The following is a 7192-nucleotide window of genomic DNA, read 5'->3' on the forward strand; positions in this document are numbered from 1 at the left end:
CTTTGGACATAAGTTCATTCTGCAGTGACTCACTTAAGAGCCTTGTAACTGGTGGTGGGGCCCATTTGTCCTTTCGGCCAGTTACACTGTAGGAACAGCTATACCCAAGGCTACAGCTTTCGCTCTCACCTGATTTCTATAGCGGCTCGAAGGATTTACCGCTCGAGGTCGTTCCCAAGAGTATCGATCCCTTGGCAGGCCTCTCTTAAAAAGATAAAATTTGAGCGTTACTAACACTTTTCTCTTGCACCTAGGACCACGAGAGCCAAGGGAGAGGATAGTGTGTGTTAGAGGTAGGACCACTCGACCAACTCTTTTGCACAAGTGTGCCAAACACAAAATTCACTTGTTCCTTTTAATTTGTCATCGCAATGATTTTCTATCTATTTGGAGATGTTGCTCCAACAATCATGGTGTTCTTTTTAATTTTCAAAGGCAATTGTTGGAGTAAACTAGAATTTGAAAATCCTGGTCAACTTAATGAAAAACACGTTTGCATGAAGTAAAATTGCTTTAAAAATGAGACAAGTTGATTGTGAATTTTATTTGCACCAAAAATGGAAGTGTGGATTGTAAGTTTTATCTTGATGCAAGAAATAAAATTTGCCTTGTTGATTTTAAGCACCAAAAGAATTTGTTCCTAACTTTGCAAAAAAAATAAAGTTGTTTTTGTATAAGTTTGTGGTTCTTTTTACCTTTGAACAATGAAATTCTTTTTAATAGCCCCAAACAAATGTGTGATTCTTTTTCAAAAGCCCAAATTTGAAATGTGAAGTTAATTTTAAACCAAAATAAAAAGTGAATTCATTTTTAAAACCAACTTCAAAAACAAGTTAGTAAAAAATATAAATCTACTCTTTAATCTAATTTAAATCTGCACAAAAGAGAAAAATAGTTAGTAAAATCCGCCTATTTGGTGGGCTTCTACAAGCCTAAATTTTTTTTTTTTTTTGGTTTTTTATTTTTTTTGGTTACAAAGTGATTTGTACAACGTTTTGTTACAATAGCGCTAGTTTGCGTTTGAACAGAGGCACTATTTAACACAAACGTATTAAAAGAAAGAGAAAGACAGAGAAGGGAAAAGCACTGAAACAGGGGGAATAGCGCCAAAATAATGTCAAACGCACCAAAACAGTGTCAAAATCGCAACCTGTGTGACATTTTCAACATTCAAACATGTTATTGGTTAAAAAAAAAATAATAATTGATCTTTTTGGTGTTTGGATTCACGTCAGGTTCACCAAATGATGTCATGGAAATGGGGACAAGGCAACAACAAAGTTCAATGTTAATAAGTTAGTTTCAACCATAAAAACAAAACAAAGAACTAAAACCCATTCCAAACATATCAAGAGAGATTTCAAAAAGCATGAAAGAAGTTTAACAAAATAAAAGAAAGGAGAAGAGCCTCCCTAAGATGCTTCCATGATGCCTTTTGATGCTTCTCCCTTGTTTCTCTCCTCTCCAAGTCCCAAATGAGTGTAGCTCTCAGCTTTTAGCACTAGCCATGGATGCCATATGGAGATTCAAGATGGTTGAATATGATAAGCAAATACTATGCAAGAGTAGATAGTGATGCTATGAAAAAGCTCTATGCTAATGCCAGTATAACAACAATACTCTAAATGCTTCTCCTTTGCTTGAGGAGAAGGGTTCTATTTATAGAAGAAATAGGGAAATGAAGGGTTAAGATTAAATGGTTTAATCAAGGGCCAAGTTTGAAAGTTGGGGATCCATGTGCACAATTGGCACCAATAAAATGGTGACAAGTGTCAACATAGGATTGGGTTGAGAGAAGAGGTTGGAGGCATTAAAGGCCTGAGAAGACCTCATGGTTATCTAGAAGGTAAGGGTCAAGTCTAAATTAAGATTACCCATTGGATTAAGAGTTAATCCAAGGATAAACCTTTGTGCAAATGTTTAAGAGATAATCATGGTCAAAGCATTAATGGCCTGATGAGACCTTTGGGTTGGGTAGAGGTTGAGTCAAAACAAATGTTTTAACCATGTGGGAGGGTTGAATTAACCATTAATGGTTATTGGAAACTTTGGGGATTAAGTGGTTGAAGGTTGAAAGCTTTCAAAGGTTATCCAAGACTTTGAGCCATTTAGTGGTTGAAGGTTGGAAGCTTTCAAAGGTTATCCAAGACTTTGAGGGTTAATTTGTTGAACACACAAAGCATTAATTGTTTTTCAAAGACTTTGGAGTCTTTGAGAAGTGACTCCAATTTGCTTAGGAATGTGACAATATTTAGGGGATGGATTAGGCTAATTAGGAAGGGTTTAGAAGAATCTAGAAGGGGTTTAGGCATACAAGTGGATTTTGTAGGAAAATGCAAGTGGGAGAAATTTTGGTATTTTCAATTAAAATAAAATCATTTATTTCAATTAAATGGTGTAAGTTGAATTTGGATAAATATTTAAATAAATATTAATTTATTTAAATGAGAAAAAGAAGATAAAGCATTTAAAATGCTTGAAGACTTTGAGGGAAACCATTAAAGGCTTGAAGACTTTAAGGAAAACCATTAAAGTCTTTAAGAAGACTATAGAAGGAAGCCATCAAGTTTGAAGACTTTAAAGCCATCAAGTTTGAATACTTTAAGGGAAACCATTAAAGGTTTCAAGTGGGTGAGGATAAATAGGATTTTAAATAAATAATTTATTTAAAATAGTTGTGCAACTTGCTTTTGTAGGAAAATACAAGTGGGTGGAGGATAAAGGTGATTTAAATAAATTATTTATTTAAAATAATTGTGCAACTTGCTTTTGTAGGAAAATACAAGTGGGTGGAGGATAAAGGTGATTTAAATAAATGATTTATTTATTTAAATGTGAGAGGTGGGATTTTGGGGGTTTTAAATAAATATTAATTTATTTAAATGTGAGAGAAGATTTAATTAAATAAATATGATTTATTTATTTAATTAATGGTCTGAATTTGGTTAAGTGAATTAAATCAAATAAATTGAATAATTTATTTAATTAATAGGAGAATAGGGTTAAGATGAATTAATTAAATATTAATTTAATTAATTATTAATTGATGGTTAAATAATCAAATAAATACTAAGTATTCATTTAATTAAGTGGACAGATTTATGTGACTACAGATAGAATTATGTTATAATTCATTTTATGTCTTCTCAATTCAAGCACACAATGGAATAAGGCACTGGTCATAGCTTGTCTTAAGTCTTTACAGTTAGTTTTATGCTCCATTCATTTGTATTTGCTACAAATTTGTTGGTTATCAGAATACATTTCAATTCATGTTTATTATTACATGTTTTATCCATCTCATGCTCCAATAGGTTGAGGATCACTGAAGAATTCACCATTCTTGAGCATTCTCCCTCTTTGTTGAGCCTGTATATGAGATTATCTGCTTGGTTTTGGTTTAATTTGTGAGTATGACGCAGAGAATATAGATTCATCAAGGGATCACCTTCTCGGGTTTTGCAGAGCGCAAAGTGTAGAAGGATTTGCAGAATCCTTGTCATAGTTGGTCCAAGTTCTAGAGGATATTGATAGGTGGAGTTGGCTTCTCCAAAGATATTTGAAGAATCAACCTGGTTTCTCCCCCATTGCAGTGTAAACCCTTTGGGGAACCAACAACAGAGATAGAAAACACTAAGCAGAGGAATCCCTTTGGTTACAACATGATGAATAATTAAAGGAGATTTTGGATGTGAGCTTAGGAAAAGGAGTTGAAAAGAAAATCATTCCAAGTGTCGATGATCCTTGGTGCATTATGTTGAGAAAGAGCATTGAGTAGAAAAACTCCTTTTGAAAGAAAAATATATAGGAGCAAAGTAAATTGTTGAAAGAATGAAATCGTATCAACGTTGATATCCACAAGGAACTTTCAAATATTGGGTGCCAATTAAAGAAAAATGATAATGCTAACAATGCAATAATAGAGGAATTGAAAGAATAATTGAAGAATAATATGGAAGAGTTATTTGTTGAGAAATCTATTTGTAAAGAGCATATGAAGAAGTTAGCAACAACACTAAGATACATAACATCAAAATCAACAATATCTTATGGAAGTTGAGAACAAAGAATGTCACAATTCTAAAATATATAAAGATACTTGTTGCCACTCAAGCATTCAATACCTACAAAGCTAGAGCAATGACATCCCAACCTGCACTGGTAGATGGAGTTAATGTGGGCCCTCAAAACATGTCACCTCAACCTTAGTCTTTTGGTTCCTTTAAAATTCTAAAGTCTCGTATTAAAAAATTTAATTGTACTTTTCAAAGAAGTAGTTTTAAGATTCTTGGATGGTTACATTTGAGAAAGTTTTAATTTATAACCAAAGACATTTGAAGGGATCCTCATTTTTATAATTTTGAGAGACTCATTTTTCTATTAGTAGCAATACAAAGTTTTTGGCAGTTTGAGAAGGAATGAGTGGATCTATGTGCTCATGAATTCTGAATGTTAATGAGCTTAAAACTATTGCAAGTCTATGTGCTTCTTTTGATTTCTAATCATCATTGTTTTGTATGAGTGTAGTGAAAGGTTGCTAAGAATTCTATTTCCTTCTTATGTGGTTGAAATATTTTATCTAAATTTGTATCCTTCTAATTGATCTAACTTATGTATTGGGAAGTTGTTTCAATAAATAAAATTTATTTATTGTAAATGAATTGTATTTATTTCATGGCTATAAGTAAACATTGATTTTAATACTTTATAAGTTAGGAGAATACTCCCCCCCAACCCACCCCAATTTCATAGTTTAAAAAATATTGAATTTGATCGTAAAAGGGAGTTGTGGCTTAACAAAATTCAAAAGGAAGTTAATCAATAACTTCCCTGATTGTTGATTAATGGTTTGTCTTTGTTATTTGGAAAAAATATAGTCAATAAAGTCATTTGTTTCAAAAGGACAAATATGTTAACCAAGAAGTTCATGCCCTTATTTCTTTGATACAATTTATTAAACAATTTATGTATTTGGTCTAGCATTCAAATTCTACAATTATTTCTTGTTTTAATAAACATTGTTTTCATAACTATACTACATCCATAAGGTTTATGATAAGCTCAACTATGGATGAATGCTACTATTAAGCATGTGAATAGGATATATATCTTTCTACATGAAAAGAAAATATATTTAAACACAATAAACACCAACAGTAGATGGTATAAAAGAACAATAATGAAGGAGGTAAAACCTATTTGCACCTATTGTTCACCTCATTGTTGCTTCTTTCCCCACAAACCTCTCTCACTTCTTCTCCAAATAAATGTGTGTTTCTTCTCAAGGGGGCGAATGGCATGAGGATTTTAATGGCTTCTTGGAGCCATTTTTTCTATACCCTCTTTAACAAAAAAAAAGACTTTCCACGAATAGGGATGACATATTGCATTAATAATGTGATTTTATTTCCCCCCTAATCCCTCTCTAAATTACTATCAAATATGGAAAAATGGAAAAACTACCATTAATGCCCTCTTTTTGCTTCCTTCCTCTCTTACACACCATGACCTATCTTCTAATATTTGTAATTCTTCCCTTTTATAATCTTTATTCTACATGTTTTGTCATGCACTTTACATTCTTTTACTTTCATATTATTTGGTTTTTATTTTAATTTGATTTCTTTATTTCATTTTATTATATTTCATTTTACTTATTCATTTATTAATTTTTTATTGTTAAAAAATGATCTTTCATGTGAACATTTGTGGGAAGGATGAAGAGTTAAATTGACTATCTGACTATAGAAAGGTGTCTTATAGCTAGCTAAGGATATTACTAAAAAAAATGAGAATAAATATTGGTCGGGTGGTGTGATTCATTAGGTCTGAATAATCAACTCAGTTACATGGTTTTGAGGTTTGTTCTTGGAATAGGTCACTAGGTTACATTTTTTCTTGCCTCTAATTTATGATAGATGATGTTACGCCTAATATTGAGGTAAATCAAAATGACTTTGGAATGATGTGGCACAATCAAATTCAATTAGTGTTAAGGATCCTTCTTATAAGACTAAACACATGCAAGATCCATATGGGCATGGTGCTTGGTACCACAAGGTTGGAAAAGCTAGTAGTTTCCATGGCTCAAGGGAAATCTATTAATGATACCCAAGCCTAGGCCATTTCAGCCACCACATCTAGGAACAAACCCTCATCAAAACTTAGCGAACATAATAAAAAATACTTTGAGTTTGGAAGGCCCATTAAAATCACAAGTAAACTCATAGAGATAAATTTAGGTTAAAAAAGAGATTGTTGAAAATGAGAATTTTTTTGTGAAGTATGGTTTGATTGCTAAGTTTATCTATATATGGTCTAGCCCTCTAGATCTACACAAACAAATGATTGAATCTTGGCAACCTGTTATGCTACAAAAACTTGAAATCTATCCATGTGCTTGTTATTTTTTTTTTATAATTTTTGATAGAATAGAGGATCAAAATACTATCATATGCTCTCTTTAGTCTTGGGGACAACACCTAAATGTTAAGACCATGACACCCCTTATTTTATCCATCCACTAAATCCTTTGTTATTATCCCTATTTGGGTTCACCTTCCTAGCCCCACACTTCTCTTTTGGGTGGAATCATGCTTTGAAGCTATCAATGATTCTTTGGACAACTACTTGGATGCAAATAATGAATCTTTTGATTTTATGCACACAACCTTTGCTTGCATATTGATAGATCTAGACACTTGAAAAGATCTTCTAGAAGACATAATATTAAGGTGTAGCATGGTCAATGTTGGTCTCAACTCTTGGATTATTAGGGTTTTCCTTTACGTTGTGAAAAACGCTACAATATTGGCCACCTTGTCACAAAATGTCTTACTCCAAAGATAAATCAAACCATCAATCCATATGATGGAAAAATGCTACTTCTCATTATTATACAATTGATAGTCTAGTGGAAGAGAAATAGACTTCTCTTGAGCCTTTGCAGGACATGAGCAATATGGCTACACAATGAGATTCATCACAAGTTATGAAAAAATCAAATAATCTAAAGAATTCAACAAAGCCAAAAAATGATTAATTGTTATCCATGGACAGGCGTGGAGTGCCCACAACAATGACTAAAATATCTCAACCTTCCTTTCCAATTTCAGTGTCTCACAATGAAGATGGATGCAAAGATTTCTAGGAAGTGATGTGAAAGAAAGGGAAAGTCTCTAATGAAGGGAAC

This window comes from Cryptomeria japonica, chromosome 11 (genome assembly GCF_030272615.1).
Source record: "Cryptomeria japonica chromosome 11, Sugi_1.0, whole genome shotgun sequence".
In the NCBI taxonomy this organism is placed as follows: domain Eukaryota; kingdom Viridiplantae; phylum Streptophyta; class Pinopsida; order Cupressales; family Cupressaceae; genus Cryptomeria; species Cryptomeria japonica.